Consider the following 17922-nt stretch of genomic DNA (forward strand, 5'->3'; position numbering starts at 1 on the left):
TTTTAACAGAATTCAATCATGTGATAATAATGTAACTATAAAATAAGATTAAGAGAAGAAAATCATTTCAGTTTTCTACCAATACACATTATCTTAAAATTTATATTAAATTATAATTGTATTAAGCTAAAAAAAATACAGTTTGTGAATGGTTGAGAAGATTAACTAAAGTTTTGCATAAATTAGAATCAGAAAATTCTATTTTGTACAGTAACGCAATCTTTTATATATTCTTCTTTCTTCTTCTTTGATTGCTTTATTGCTCTTTTTTATTTCAAAAACTCTATTTTCTTACATTTTCGTCTCAATTTTCAACATATGAACATATATACATATATTGTATTATATGACTCTCATGTGCTTATCATGTAAGACAAAGTATGTATTGGTGAAAAATATGAATAATTTTCCTTTCTTACTCTCATTTTATATTCACATTCTTATCACATAACTAAATTCTATTAAATATTTAAACAATGTAGTTCAGAATGGAGACATTGACACTTGTGTAAGGATTAAAATGAGATTTGACTAAAAGTGTAGGGGTTGACTGTCACGATTTCATGTGTAAGGACCAAAATAAAATTTGACTAGAAGTATAGGGGGTTAACTGTCATGATTTCTTATGTAGAAATCAAAGCGGAATTTGGTATAAAGTGTAAGGGTGCCAAGCATAATTTATCCTTAAATAAAAGGACAATATCAATTGGTCAAACCCTTTACCACTTTGTTTGATTTATAAATTTGAAGTGAGATTTAGAAAATAGAGTTTTTGAAAATAGAGTGACACTCCAACGACAAATTACACAACAAATGAATCAAACAACAAATGATCTATCAAGAAAATTTAAATGTGGCAGGTATTAAAAAGAGCAATAAATCTCACAAGTCTAAAATATGAGACTTATTGGTTAATCTTCCTAATTTTATTAATATTTTACCTATTTTTTCTTTTTCTTCTTGTTTTTTCTTCTAAATCTCCTTCTAAATTTATGAACTAAACGTGCTAAGCTCCTCTCCATACATTTTACTATTTTTATGAACTCTAATCTAGTTTCACACAAATAATTCAAATTGCCTACTTTATGAACGTTAAGTTAGATATATTTCAGTGGAGTATGGGAGACAGTTGATTTTCTCAATTATATCCGACTTTTTGGAGTTTATTTATTCAAATTAGTGGCAACAAGCATTATTGAGTTGTTTGGTTGCAGTTCAATAATTCATTTGGGAAGTATTGCTGCAGATTGATATATTTATTTATATACATGTCAATTGGGTGGGGTTTCTTTGAGAAGAAATGGCTGTGTGTGTATTGATTGGGCCAACAACAATAATTAGTAATCTTGATTCAGTGCACATTCTACAATTTTGGGTTCATACAAATAATTCAAATCCCCTACTTTATAAACGTTAAGTTAGGTATACTTTATTAGGATATGGGACACAGTTGATTTTCTCAATTATATCTGACTTTTTGGAGTTTATTTATTCAAATTAGTGGCAACTAGCATTATTGAGTTGTTTGGTTGCAGTTCAACAATTCATTTGGGAAGTATTGCTGCAGATTGATATATTTATATATATATGTATATATCAATTTGGTGGAGGGTTTTTGATAGGTCGTTTTACATAGCAAAAGTAAACACTAAATTGTACCAAATTTCTTAAAATAGCGATAAGTTCAAATATCGATCCACATAGACAAATATGAAATTAAACTAATTTAATTGTTAAATTTCTAAATTAATTTTGATAACAAGATGGATGGTTCATAGACTAACAATAATTAAAATGAACTAAGAAATTAAAATGACAATTAAAATTGAAGTTGGAGTTATTGATTTTAAGAAAATCCTACGGTTATGAATTCACCACTAGTTACATGAATAAGGTCTCAAATTGAAAATAAATTGTGTTATGGTTCGAACCAAATAATACTTCACAATTACAAATTTGAAATATTGATAAAGAAAATTATCACGTTCAATGTACAGGCACAAACAATCTCAAATAATACGAGTCATTCACTCTAAGTTGGGGGAGCAACCCAACTCGTCCCTCGTAGTATGACTTGTCTCATACTTTGAATATGAAAATAGAAAACCATTGCATGGAAAGTATACAACAATCACAGAAAGTAGAATACTTGAAGAGAATGCTGAAAAATATATTTAAAACTTCTTAAATACCATATAACTCGTTCAAACCATTACATCATCAAAAACCAAAGAGAAAATCCTATTTACTTGGCTAGGGTTTCATCAAAACCTTAAAAAGAGAAGAACTAACCACTCATAGAGGAGTGAGAAGAGATAGAGGAAGAAGAAACCATATGGGAGATATTCTTGAAAGTTAAAACCCTTTTCTTCCAACCTTAGCCCCTTATATCCTTTGGAAAAAAAATTCAAAACCCTATTTCAGCTCTTTTTTCTTCCTTTTATACTTTCAGCTTTTCAAAACAAATTCAAAACATTACGCACAACTTTTGAGGTACGGCCGTACGTGCGGGAAATTCCACCGCACGTGCAGCGAGGGTTCCGCACGTGCGGGAAAAACCCTCCGTATGTGTGATTTTTGTATTCTCCATTTGGCTTCATTAGATGGGCCACACGTGCAAAAATGGTCCTTCCTACGTGCGGGAAGCACTTTTCTGCTAAAAAATTGTATTTTTGCTCATTTTATACTCCTACTACATCCAACCTGATTGACGTTAAACAAATATAAAATGTATAAATTGACTGAAGAATAAGATTAAAACATCCTAATTACCGGCCAAAATGATATATAATTCGACCTCAATCAGTTTCTTTGAAAAGAAATGGATGAGTGTGTATTGATTGGGTCAACAACAATAATTAGCAATCTTGATTCATTGCTTGGAAGAAGTGCCTTTGTCTTTTTATCAACTCTTCATCGAAGGTGCTTTGCTCTTCTGTTTTGTTCTGCTTCCCATGGATAGTTTTGGGAGCATATCAGCAGTCACTGTTAGGTCCGTTATCTTGGGTCTTTTATAGTTTGTTTGAAGATATTTGTTCATCTATTTTGACAAAATTTTTTCTTTATTTATTTGTGATAATTTGAAATTTATTTAAGGGTATTTGTGAGATTTTTATATCTTGTTTGTAATCGTTTGTAAACTCTTGATTGATAGTGGAATTGGACTACGGTCTCATGTATATACCTCAAATTGAGAGAACTACATAAAAATTCTGTGTCATTAATTTAATTTTTTTCCGTATTAGTTTTTTTATTTCCTTTGATTGATTTATACTAATGGGAAATTATCTATTTTCTCTAACAATCCATATTAAAAATCAACTATATCGGATAATTATAAACATGAGAATAAATCGTATTTTATTTTATGAAATTGATGGTTTGAGTTTATAATCATATTTGTCATTCATTTTATAAAACAAAATGTGATTTATTCATGTGTTTATAAATATCTGATGAAATTAATTTTCTTACATAAAATGACATTTATTATAAAATTTACGAGATAAATGGTTTAAATTATTGGTATTAGTCTAAATTAAAACTGGCAAAAGGATATGAAGGAATATGGAGAGATGAATCCACACATAGGAGGAAATTATTCAATACTCCCGGAACACTACGTGACCATACTCCAACCCGATTACCAATTACTTAGCCCCATGTTGTGTCCCCATCCCCAACATGAATTGTGGGCCCTTATACCTCTCCATCCACCAATTAAAATCTTATGGAGCATTATGTGTTCATACTCCGAAATTACTGGATAAACACCCCACATAGGGAGCTCATCCCATACTCTATTGTCCCATCTGGAGTTCTTGGATAGGGATGGCCCTCTTTCTAATTTTTGAGATTTTAAAGATAATTTTTTAAGTTTTAATTTATATTTTATATTTTTAAATTTTAATAAATTTTTTAAATATTTTTATTTCAAATTTTATTTAATAAATATACTTAAAAAAATAAATTATTTGTAAATAAATTTTTAAAAAATAGTAAATATATAAAAATATATTATATTTGTATATTTTTTTGTATTTAATTTCACAAATTTTATACATTTTAAGTTTATTTAAATAGTAAATCTAAAATATTAAAAAATTGATTAAAATATTAATAACATTCACTAAAAATAAAACTCAAACCAAACTCCTGCATCGATGCGGGTTTTTTTCCTACTTTGATGAGAAAGTTGGCATTATAAACACAAATTTCATATCCTGCAATTAAGACGCGAAATAAATGCACAAATAATTAATTTTATTTGATTATAACAAATCGGTACAATTCTCTGTGGTTTACTCTATTACAAAAGAAAAAATTATCTGATTCGATCTCCGAAATGGGCGTAATTTAACAGTTGTAAAAGCTTATTGTTGAACTAGACAAGTTGATGAATTTCTTCAAGTCTTCAAATGGAAAGACTTGGAGAAGAAATGCTTGATCTCAGGTTTGAACGGCTTGATCTCGAACGAGTCTTGAAATGACCTCTTGAAAAAGAGAGACCAAATTTGCATTTGCAACTTGAAAGGATTGGCACAAGTTTAGAGTGCTTGATAATCATTTCTTTTAAGTCTAAGGAACTTAGAGAAAATTTTAAGGAGAGAATTTGGCAGAGTCTCGAGATTGTTTAGAAGCTTCAAAACCATTAGCCAAAGAAATGTATCTCATTTCCCCCTAATGAGAGCCTTTTATTTATAGGCTTAGGAGGGGAAGGTTAATTTTGGAAATTCCAAAATGGACTCTAATTTTCAAGAAATAATCAATTTACTTCTTCTCATACGAACATGATTTGCTTCAAATTTAAATTTAAATTTGAATTTGAATTATTCCACTAAATTTTGATAAAATATTTTCATGGGCCTCACACATTTGGGTTGACTCAATTGTCAAAATAGGTTCAGTCATATTTTGGTAAGACCCATGATTTAAAATGGGTTAAGATCCATAATTTTAGTAGGACCTACATCCATTTGAAAATTTTGACCATCTTAAATTTGATTAATCAATAAAATTTATTCATCTTGATTAATCAGACGGTGATCAAAACATATAAAAATTTAAGCGTCTACAAATTGCCCCCACTTCAAGGCTCCAATTAGGTGCTTGCTTGCTAGTACGAAAGGTGAGACTTGAAGTACTTTGTAGATCTGGTGTTTGGCCGTCGAAAACAGTCACACTTACTGCTCTTTAGCCATGTTTGGCCTGGGAGCTTATATGGCATCAATTGGAAACCAATCACACATGCCTTATTTTAATGAGATTTGATGAGGCATTTTGGAAACCAATTGACAGTACAATTGTAATGGAGGGAAAGTAACTTTGGTTATGATTCTTTCAAAATTTGTTTCTGTCCCCACCTCTTTGTGCTCATGGCAAGATTTGTAGGACTAATCTAATTAGCAAGATCGGTGCCTTCCTCCTTTGGACTTGATCTGCTGTAATAGACATAGATATATATATATATATATATATATTTGAGTGCTAGGATGGCGTGGGCTTGGGCCAATGTATCAGTCACTCAAACATGGAAAAGATTTGACCATGCAAATTATTCTAAATTCTTTTTTTTTTTTTTTTTGGTAGAATCTTCGAAGGCTCAACTAGTATGCCTATATATGGATAAGGAGAGGAGTGTCATGAAAACTCTAAGCTTTGAATCAATCGCCTTTACATGCCTCAGAGCCGCCATCCACATATTGAAGTTGAAGTAGAGGTCTAAATCAAAAGGTAATTCGACTTGTTGCTCTCTTTTGCAAGAAAGATTTCTTTGTCTTTATTTGCCTCCATTCTTTATTATATCGTTTGTTGCATGTATATATGAGGATACGTACATGTTTACTACTGCCTATTGTCATCATATGCCTAGGTTATGGCCTTTCAAAGGTGAATTGAATGGAATATGAATGTTCTGACTTTTTTTTTTAAAGCATAATCGCAACTTTAGGAGAATCAACAATTTTTTTTTTTTTGGATTGATAAGGAAAACCTTCTTTGGAAGTTGCATTTTATTATTGCCTACCGAGTAATGATTTTGTAAGAATAATTGAGTAATATACTCCACTACCCTTATACCATAATTGGTTATTTTGACTTATGTGGGGATGCACCTATCGAGCTAGCTGCCTGCATGTTGGGCTAGTGAAGTAGACACTTCCACCACCACCCATTCGACCATAGGTGATTAGTTTGACTCATGTGGAGGAATGCGCCTATTAAGCTAGCGCTAGCTGCCTGGATGTTGGACTAGTGAAGTAGACACTTCTACCACCACTCATTAGACCATAGGTGATTAGTTTGACTTTTGTGGGAGAATGCGCCTATTGAGCTAGCCGCCTGGATATTGGGCTAGTGAAGTAAACATTTCTATCACCACCTATTTGATCATAGGTGATTAGTTTGACTTATATGGGGGAATGCACCTGTCGAGCTAGCCGCTTGGGTATTAGGCTAGTGAAGTAGGCACTTCCATCACCACCCATTCGACCATAGGTGATTAGTTTGACTCATGTGAGGGAATGCGCCTATCGAGCCAGCCTGTTAGATATTGGGCTAGTGAAGTAGACACTTCAACCACCACCCATTCGACCATGGGTGATTAGCTTGACTCATGTGGAGGAATGTGCCTATCGAGCTAGCCGCTTGGATATTGGGCTAGTGAAATAGACACTTCCACCACCACCTATTTGACCATAGGTAATTAGTTTGACTCATGTGAGGGAATATGCCTATCGAGCTAGCCGCTTGGATATTGGGCTTGTGAAGTAGACACTTCCACCACCACCCATTTAGCCATAGATGATTAGTTTTACTTTTGTGAGGGAATGCGCCTATCGAGGTAGCCGCTTGGATATTGGATTAGTGAAGTAGACACTTCCACCACCACCCATTCGACCATAGCGCCCCGTTTGTTTGGGGTTATAGGAAGGGAATTGAGACTACTAATACCTTGGTATTACTAATACCTTATTTGTTTTGAGAGATGGCCTTGGGACTACTAATACATTGGTATTACTAATACCCTTGGAAGGGGGATTCATAGTGAGGAGGTAGAGATGGTATTAGAAAAATAGTGAGGGGATTAGAAATATTTTTATTTTTTTATATTTTTTATATATTGGGAATTTTTTTTAAAATATTAATGTTTAATTTTTATATTTTTTTTATTTGTTTTATTATTTTATATAAAAATAATTTAACAATTTCTCACTATTAATCCCCTCACTATCAATCCACTCACTATTAATCCCCTCACTAACAATCCCCTCACTATTAATCCCCTCACTATCAATCCCCTCCATTCTATCTCTGAAAACAAACGGGGCCTAGGTGATTAATTTTGACTTTTGTGGGGGAATGCGCCTATCGAGCTAGCCACTTGGATATTGGGCTAGTGAAGTAGACGCTTCCACTACCACCCATTCGACCATAGGTGATTATTTTGACTTATGTCATGATCATATATCATATATGTCTCTCAACAACACATGCAATTTTTTTTTTTTTTAATTGTTTGGCTTTGTCACTTAGTGATGGTGTACTTCAAGACTTTCAAGAAGGGATACGTAACCATTCTCGAGGACTCTAGTGACACTATTGAGGAGGGGACTACTCTTCCAATTCACCCTTCTTTCTTTGGTGCTTGGGACTTGAAGTTCGAACCACTTGATAGTTATTTTCATTTGGCGCAATGGGCTCGTGAGACTTCATGTCAATTAGTTGAAGGCCTGTCACACTCTAGGGTTTTATTATTAAAGTCATCTAACCATGAAGACATTGAGGATCTTAGTTCATTTTCTACCCTTGGCAGTGCAGTTCGGGCTTAGAAAGTGGCATGGGGCACTATTTTCAAGGCCATAGCAGAACCTTTTTTGTGAAAGATATTGGGAGTGGTTGAAGGATGCACTAGGGCAACACCGTGAGGTACTACAATAGGCTGGCATTTACGATGCAATTTATGCCTCATTGTTCTCATGTGACTGACTACATAGTATTATGCGGGCCTTTTGTGAGCTTTGGTGTCTGTCTACTTCCCTTCACACTTTCATCGGCGAGATGTCTATCTTGTTATGGGATTTGCGTTAGCTTGGTGGATTTTCTATTAAAGGTGCAATATACGATGAAGTGGTGCTAAATGCCCAAGAGTTGGCCAGCAATATGAGGGACAAGAATTTCCTTTTTCCAATCAGTTGCAGATATTTATTTCTTATTTACCATCAAATTTGTAAGGTGTCAAAGAAGAATGTGGTGAGGATTACTAGCTGGATAAAATTTTGGTTTAAAGGGGAAGTCAAGTACCATAAATCAACCAAGTGGGCTTCGAGGAACAAGACTTAATGCCTTAAGGATACTAGCAACCCTTCTGGTATTATTAATACAACTTGGTCTTGAATTGTGCAAGGGGACAAAGTCTTCAATGACTTGGGGATTGTTGGTGCAGCAAAGGGTGAGACTTATCCGTCAGCTTTCCTTGCCTGTTGGTTATGGAAATTTGTTCTATCCTGTGGGGATGGCGACTTGATCAGGCCTGGGGTTTTTAAGGTTGCTAGTATGATAGCTTGTGGTCGTTCATTCAGCCTTGCTATTCCTGTACTTGCTAGCATCTATAAAGGGCTGAATATAATTGTTTCTTCTTCTGATCTTGGAAAGTACGACGCCATCTTTCCGATCCATAATGTTTATGCATGGTTAGCAGAGTATTTCAACACACACTTTAGTATTTAATCTTCTCTAAAGCCTCGAATGATGAGATATGCTGGTGAAAGGGTGGCCAAACATTTTGAGAAGTCAGAGGCCTATGACTTATTTTGATCATGCAAAGATATGACCTTGCACTGTTTGGCATATAGCGAGGGCAATCCCAAGGAATTGGTTAATAATGGTCATTTTTCTAACTCAGACTTAGAGTATTTCATCAGCATCCGCTCGAGCTACTTCACTTTGCAAAGTTCATCCTCTATGGTCATTGAGCCATATAGTTCTCACAAGTTTAGCAAACAATTTGATTTTATTCAAGCCATCCCGTGTAAACTTAAGGTTGATCTTTGGGATGGTAGTTTACAGAACATTATTCAGCATTGGGATTCTTGTGTTCGTGATGGTACCCATTTTGTATTAAGGTTACTAGCGCATTTTGATTTCCCATCTCATTCCACTACCAAGGCTTATTTGGAATGGTGGTCCCAACTTTATGCAGGTTATTTCTCTAACAAAGAAAATTCTATCCCAAGGAGCAAACGCTTGACTTCACCAAATCAAAAGATGGTTAAAGTGAAGAAAAATACAATTGCTAAGCAAAATTCTAATCCTAGGACCAATGAAATGGTTCGAGGAAGTGTTAATGGGACTCTTGGTGGAGTACCAAACGAGGACCATAGTCATGGTGATCGTAATTGGCGTCACTTAGGGAGAAAATCTGGTATTGGCACCGTTGGAAGGAATACCACTACTTTTAATGATGTGGAGTCATTTTTGATTGGCATTCCTAGCACTTCTTAACCATTGGCTACCGATGTTGTACCGATAATGATAGAATCTATCATTTGTCATTTCAATTTTTTTTTTTGGACTCCTCTTTAATTTGTTTTGACAGTTGCCAAATGATGACTTTGATTTGGTGTCTGGTAATGAGGATATGAGACTTTTTAATAAGTTCTCAGATAATGAAGAATCAGTTCATGGGCCATCAGCCTTTGATTTAGTGATTAGTCGTAAGAGTTGTCTCTCAATTGACCCTACTCCAATTGTCTGAACTTCTTCATTACCTACCGTTCCTATACTGTGTCAAGTTGCACCTTCTGTGGCTTCTACCATTGATACAAGAATCATAATCCTTAACGCTCGCCGCTCAGCAGCTTCAATACTTGATAACCATAATAAAGGCTTATTGAGCAAAACTCCTACTAAAAAAGTTCCAACATTGGGCCTAAAGCTCCAAGAGCTTTATAATGAGCTCTCAAAGCTTCAAATAGACTATTCTCTGTTATAAAGCCAAATTGAGAAGTACGTACAAAATGCTATTACGTACATCTTTATGAAATCAGCATTTGCTCAAGGGATGACTTTAGAGCTATAGGATCAACGTTTGGCAGATGTCAGCCAACGTGTTACTCATGCTCTAGCTCTTGAGAATTAAGGAATCGAGCAGGTTCATTTGTTGAAGTCTGATTTGGGTAGCCTTGCAGCAAAGAAAGCATAATTGTTAAAGGCGTTGGAACATTTAGATGAACAATCACAACAACTAGAGACTACAATTAGTGTTATTGAAGCTGAAGTAGTTCAAAGGCGAGCCATTGTTTCCAGTTTAAGGGACTAACAAGTTACAACAGAAGCAGCTGAGGTGATAAGAAGTGAGGATATTGAAGTTGCCAACAAATTGGAGCAACTCTTGAAGGTTGAACAAGGCAAGATCCAGAGTTTATCATGATTGCCATGATTTATCTATTCTTTTTTATTTTTTATTTTTTTTTATTATTTTATTTTATTTATTTTTATTTTAATGAAATGTAGCTTGAAGCCAAATACTTCATCATAAAATAATTACTCTAGCAAACACTTTATTTATGAAATAAATATTATAGTTCGTAGCAAAATACTCTTATTGTAAAACACATTTGGTTTATTGATTTATTAGCCGTTCACAGTTTATACTCATGCGGGTCAGGAGTGGTAATTTTTTTTTGTTTTTGTTTTTGTTTGTTTTTTAACAACTTCATTTCATATGGGCCAAAAACATCATGCAGTTTATGCTCATGCGATTAGGAGCGTTATATTCTCATCGATAGTAGCGCTTTAAGAACTTGTCGTTGATTGGGCCAACTCTTGTACCTTCTTCATCAACAATCTTGTATGCTCCATTAGTGTAGATTTCAGTCACCACGTATGGACCATCCCACTTGGACAAAAACTTGTTGCCGGTTTGGTAGGTAATGATGATAGGTCTTCGAACAGCCAACACCAATTCTCTAACTTGAAAAGACCAAGGTCTAACCTTCTTATTGAAAGCTTTGGAAAGTCGAGCTTGGTAACACTCAAGTTTTTGTTGTGCTTCCAATCTCTTCTCATCCAATGCTTTTAACTCAATAAGGCGTAATTTTGCATTCTCATCATCAGTGAGACCTTCCTGTATAGTTATCCTTAATGAAGGAATATGTGGTTTCAAAGGAAAAACTGCTTCAACACCATACACAAGGAAGTATGGGGTGGCTTGTGTTGGTGTACGATGTGTTGTACGGTATGCCCAGAGTGCTTCTCCAATTCTTTCATGCCAATCTCGCTTTGATTTAGCAACTACCTTTTTCAATAGGTTGCCCAAAGTTTTGTTAAATGCCTCTGCTAGTCCGTTGGTAGGTGCATTGTACATTGAGGAATTACGTTGCTTAAATCCAAATCTTTCACAAAGTTTGTCCATTAGACTGCTGTAGAAAGGCTTTTCATTATCGGTGATGATGTGGCAAGGTACACCATACCGATAAATAATGTGGGATTTAATGAAATCAACAACAGTTTCTTTCTTGACTTCTTTAGGCGGGACGACTTCAGCCTACTTGGAGAAGTTATCTGTGGCGGCCAAGATGTATAAGTGGCCTGCAGAAGACTTGGTCAATGGGCCAACTACATCTAGACCCCATGCATCAAATGGGCAAGAAGCAATTGTCGGGTGTAAAGGTTCTGGTGGTTGATGGATAAAGTTTGCATGAAACTGGCAAGGTTGACACTTTCTTGAGTAGTCCAAGCAATCTTTAACCATCGTAGGCAAATAATAACCTATCTTTTTTACTCAAAAGTGAAGTTTAGGACCAGACTGATGCGCTCCACATATCCCGGAATGGGCTGCTTCTATGGCTTGCTGAGCTTCGTCATCCCCTAGGAAACGAAGAAAAATTCCTTCAAATGATCGTCAAAATAAAGTTTCCTTGTAATAGATGAATCGAGAAGCTCGGCGTCTTATTTTAGTTCTATGGCGAGTATCATCTGGGAGCTTCTCGTGTTCAAGGTAGTCTATAATTGGCATTCTCCAATCGTTGACTTTGATGGCTAGTACTGAAATTGCATTTGTTTCTACAAGGCGACATTCTAACAATTGTGGCAATAGCCATCGTTGGCATACATGGACACTAACTTGTTCACCTTCTAACAATGCCAGTGTAGTTGTTAGATTGGCAAGTGCATCAGCCATGCGATTTTCTTTCCTTGGAACATGTTCGAGTACCATCCCCTCAAAATTTTCAATGAGATGAGTTGCATACTGGAAATATGGGACTAAGTTGTCTTTTTTGACTTCATAATCCCCCCAGAGCTGATTAATTATTAACTTAGAATCCCCATAGACATCTAGGTCAACAATTTTTAGCTCTGTTTCCATTTGTAAACCAATGATCAAGGCCTAGTACTCAACAACATTGCTTGAGCAATTTTCGCAGTGAAACAAAAATGACACCTGTTCCTGCCCCTTCCTTTCTGGCAGCCCTATCAAAGAACATCATCCAAGGCTATAAAATTTCTATGAACAATACATCTTCATCAAGGAATTCCTCAGAAATTTCCCAATCAGCAGGGATGGAATGGTTGGCCAAGAAGTCTGCAAAGGCCTGCCCTTTCACCGCTTTTCTTGGCACATAAATTATCTCAAATTCATTAAAGAGGAGAGACCATCTTGCTAAGCGTCTTGGTAGGATGGACTTAGACATAACATACTTTATTGGGTCAGCTCTTACAATGAGATGCACTGTATGGGCTTGGAAATAATGTCTCAATTTTTGAGAAGCAAAAACAAGCGCCAAACACATTTTCTCAATGGGTGAATACTTGAGTTCATTTTCAGTTAATCTGTGACTCAAGTAATAGAATGCTCGCTCTTTATTTTCTTTGTTATTTTGGGCTAGCATCGCTCCAAGAGACTCTTATTGAGCCGTAATGTAAAGTATCAATGGTTTTCCCTGAATAGGAGCTCCTAATACTGGTGAATGAAGCAGGTATTTCTTAATATTATCGAAAACATTTTAACATGCCTGATCCCAAACAAATGGAGCCTCCTTTTTCATCAGTCGACTGAAAGGTTGACAACGGCCTGCCAAGTTTGCAATGAATCTATGGATATATGCCAAGTGACCTTAGAGGCTTCTAAGTTCCTTCAGGTTTTTTGGTGGTGGTATCTTTTGTATAGCATCGATTTTGGACTGATCAACCTCAATGCCTCTATTTCGAACAATAAAGCCGAGGAATTTTCCAAACGTGACTCCAAATGCCCATTTGAGTGGATTCATTTTCAAGTCATACTTTCTTAGCTAGTTAAAGACTGCACGAAGGTCCTCTAGGTGATTTTCCCTTTTCTTAGTTTTGACCACCAAATCATCAACATAGCACTCAACAAATTTATGGAGCATGTCATCGAAGATCTTTTGCATGGCACGTTGATAGGTGGCACCGACATTCTTGAGTCCGAAAGGCATCACTTTATAACAATAGATGCCTTTTGTGGTACGAAATGTAGTTAACTCTTCATCCTCAGGTGCAATTCGTATTTGATTGTATCCTAAACCCCCATCCATGAAAGACAACACCTCGTGTTCGATAGTGGCGTTTATTATTAATTCCATAATAGGAAGCAGAAAGTCATCATTGGGACATGCTTCGTTCAAATTTCGAAAGTCGACACATATTCTAATCTGTCCATTCTTCTTGACTACTGGGACCATACTTGATATCCATGTCGGATATTTTACATCACGTATGAACCCAACTTCGATCAACTTGTTGACTTCTTCTTCCACTTTAAGGATGTACTCAGGTCTGATGTATCGATGAGCCTGCTTTACTGGTCGCATACCATGTTTGATCTCAAGGTGATGGATAACAACCTTTGGACTTAAACCTGGCATCTCCTTATACGTCCATGCGAAGACATCTTTATATTCAAAGAGCAGATCGAAAAATGTCATTTCTTCCTCAGGCGTTAAGAGTGTTCCCACAAAAACTGGTCGAGGGTTATCAGGAGTTTCCAAGTTGAGTGCTTTCAAATTGTCAACAGTTGATTGCCCCTCATCTTCAAGTTCTGGAGAAGGTTCTTGGAGATCATCATCCTCCGAATCTGAGCTAGAATCTTCTTCAACTATTACATGGTGAGAAGCAACATGTTCAATTTCTTCTCCTCTTTTACTTTCCGCTTGAGTCTTAACTTCTCTAGTTAGTATCATAGTGTGCCTTTTGATGTTAAGTAGACCTTCAACACTAACTTTAAGTGACGTCAGGCGTTTCATGCGAGAAGGAATCAAACTTTGAGTTTCATCGTCCTCCTTTGTAGAATTCAACTCAATTGTTGTTGTGCTTCTCTGGTTCTTTCCTTTTCTAGGTGATGTATTCATATCACCAAGTCAAGCAAAAACGGACTTTCGTGACTAGGAAGTTTGTTTTTCATCCCCTTCCTTAGTAGTGCATAATCTCTTAAAAATTGAAGGTTGAGAAGTTGTACCTTCATCTGTCTTATCAACAGTGCTCATCCTATTAAAAACCGAGGTTCAAGGTACAGGAGCTTCAATGCGGTCAAACACTAAGACTCGAGGAGTTGGGCTTAGACTTTTGTCTTCCTTCACTTCTTCTATAGTGATATGTTGTACGTCTTCTTTCTTCCATTTTCTCTTGGCAGAAATACGAATGGGTTCAGTTGGCATGAATCTGACTCCGGTCTTTGGAGAGCTCACCCTGTACCCTTGTTGCCTTAACTTTCTTTGAGTTTCATTGAGACCATGAACTTTCTCACCTGTAAATTCAAGACTTAACTCTCCCAGTGATAAGGGATCAACGAAGTCATAACTTGACTTGGCTAGAAGCTTGTAAGCTTGTAGATCAAACCCTTCTATTCGTCTTTCAGGTAAGGAGCCGTGTTCGATAGAATTTTGTGTAGGCCTAGCAAATCACTTTAATGGAGGTTTGATTAGGCTTGACAATCCCACCTGTGGAATTGGTATTGTTGCATCTACTCGTAGTATCTGCAGACCTTTTTTTATTGCGGGGTGAGCAAAGTCTCCTTTAACTTTTGCGGACATTGTGACTTCTTCAAACAGCGACTGCCCTTATTTCCGTTGAGACTTTGGCACATACCTGAAGACTTGTGTCATTCATGGCCTTTTAAGGATGAAGGCTGTTTTTGTGGTAAGGCAACCTTAGGTGCTCTTTTGCCACTTGATACGTCTTCCCTTGAGAAGTCTAACACATCTTGCTTTTCTTCATTTATTTTCTATTTTTTTGTAGAAGGGATTTCAGCTGGAATAACTTCAGGTATCCCATTGGAATCCAAATAAAATTTTGCATCAGCGAAGTGAGACTCAGTTTCTGTAAATGGCTTGTCATCTGCTAACACCGTCTTTATTCCACCTTGGTCAAATTTAAAATATTGATGGAGAGTTGACCCAACTACACTATTTCCATGGACCCAAGGTCGCCCAAGCAACAAATTATAGGACGTTCTTGCACCGATGACGTGAAACAAAATACTGGCTATGAGTTCTTTAATTGTGAGGTTCAAATGAATCATACCAATCGCGTGTTGCCCCCTTGGTTGTAACCTTGAATAACCAGACGACTTCGAGCTAACTCATCAATTGGGATTCCGAGTTTCTTCATGGTGAACTTTGGCATGATGTTTACTGCTTAGCCTCCACCAACAAGGATGCGGTTAACTTTTTGTTCACTAATAAAGCCAGAGACAAACAATGGGCGATTGTGTCTTTGCACTTAGTTGAAGGTCTTTATCAGTGAAGGTGATTGTTGTACAATAAGGAACAGAAGTGATGGAGTTCACCTTGGGATAGTCTAGCTCATTAACAACAAACTCATATTTCCTAGGATCTTCTAACAATCAAACAAGTGCAAGTTGTATAGACCGAGGGAGATGAGACGCTTTACGCAAACTGAAGCGTGGGGGTAGTTCTTTCAAGGTTGTCAAGACATCAATTTCCTCCTTATCTGGCGTTGCCTTAATGGCGTGAGCTTGTTCCATATCTGCTTCAATGGTTGAAACCATATAGACCGCCTCGACCAAGTCATCTCCAAAATACCCAATGGGGAAGAAGTCTTGCAGGATGATTAGGGCATGCGAGTTTTCTTTAGGAAATTTATCTTCTTGTTGCATCTTTTTTTCATTCTTCCTTTTGTCCATCATCTCCTTCTTGGAATGTCGATGGGAGTTCTTATTTTCTTTTACTTTCTTGAGTGGAAAATGTTGAGTCTTGGACTTGCTTCTTCATGCCTTCCTTCGTGTCACGAGAGTCCAACTTTCATCTTCTCCAATAGTTAAGACTTCTTCAAAGCCATCATGCATATGCATGTCTTGATTTAGAACTTGAATAATGATAGGTTCAAGTGAACCAAACTGGATGACTTTGGGAATTGCTTTCACTGTTGGGATTGCAGATTATGACATTTCTGTCTTGGATTTTGAGGATGGAGAATTTGGCGGTCCTACAATAACTGTCGCATGGTTGGATTTTGTCGATTTGTCAAGGTCCAAGAGGATTTTGTTCTTCCTGGCCAAGTCCACGAGCAATTCCTTTAACACGAAGCATTTTTCAGTAGGATGACTAACTATCTGATGATAGTGGAAGTATTTCGAATCCTTTACACGACCTATTTCTTCAGGACATTTGCACTCGGGGAGTTTAATGACTTTTTTTCAAGTAAATCTTCTAACATCCCTAGTACGTTAGAGTCAGGAAAGGGATACTTCTTTTCTTGTAGTTCCTTTAGAGATGGGCGTGTTTCCTTCCTTTCTTCTTTCTTCTTGTCTTTCTTTGAAATCTTGATTGGAGCTGTGGTTACCGCCATTGCTTCTTTGGTGGTACCTTTGAAAGGCTTGCCTCATTTTTTCACTTTTTTGTTATCTTTCCTTTGTTCAAGAATGGGAAGGTCTTTCCCGCCATGGTTGGCTATGCTAATTTCTATGTCATGTGAACGTGTAACTAACTCTTCAAATGTTCATAGTTTATCCCTTGAAGGATGTAAAGGAGTCCCCAGTGCATGCCTTGCATGCACATCTCTACAGTTGAGATCTCAGAGAGTCGGTCTTTGCAATCTAGACTTAGAGCACACCAATTGTTGATGTAGTCTACTACGGGCTCATCCTTCCATTACTTGGTACTGGTTAATTCCATTATGCTTACCATACGACAGGTGCTATAGAAACAATTAAGGAATTCACGTTCTGTTTACTCCCAACTATCGATTGACTCAGCCTTTAAATCAGTATACCAATCAAAGGTATTTCCTTTGAGTGACCGAACAAATTGTTTGACAAGTAAATCTCCGTTTGTTTGGGCATTGTTGCAAGTTTCAACAAAGTGAGCGACATGTTGTTTAGGATTACCTTTTCCGTCAAACTGCTGGAACTTGGGAGGTTGGTATCCACTAGGCATTTTGAGAATGTCTATCCTCTTTGTGTAAGGCTTAGAGTACATGAAAGTGCTTTGCGAGGGCCCATCGTATTGTGCTCGGATAATATTTGAATCATGTCTTGGAGTTGTTGAATAGACAAAGAAGTAATGGATGCTGGTTGATTACTTGTGCCAATCGCTTGCCTCACAACAGATGTATGGCAAGTTTCCTCACCAACAACTTGCTTGGACTCATACGCAGGGTTCACCTTCTCAACAAATGTGCCTCGTGGTGTAAAGCCAAGTTGATGAGAATTGTCTTGCCTTGCCTCGTCAGCATTTCGTGCTTCTAACTTGTTTATCAAGGTGGCAATCTGAAGATCTTTCTCTTCTACAGTTTTGGTGAGCTTGTCAATGGCACAAGTCATGGTCGCTAATTGTGCTTCCACTGAAGTGGTGCCAGTGGTCATGACTTGCATAGCCACCGAGCGAAACAAATCTAAGTGATTCGATGAAATTGCATGTTAAGGACTACTAGGAGATGATCTTGAGT

This window comes from Camellia sinensis, chromosome 7 (assembly GCF_055761805.1).
Source record: "Camellia sinensis isolate YWXY chromosome 7, ASM5576180v1, whole genome shotgun sequence".
Taxonomy (NCBI): Eukaryota; Viridiplantae; Streptophyta; class Magnoliopsida; order Ericales; family Theaceae; genus Camellia; species Camellia sinensis.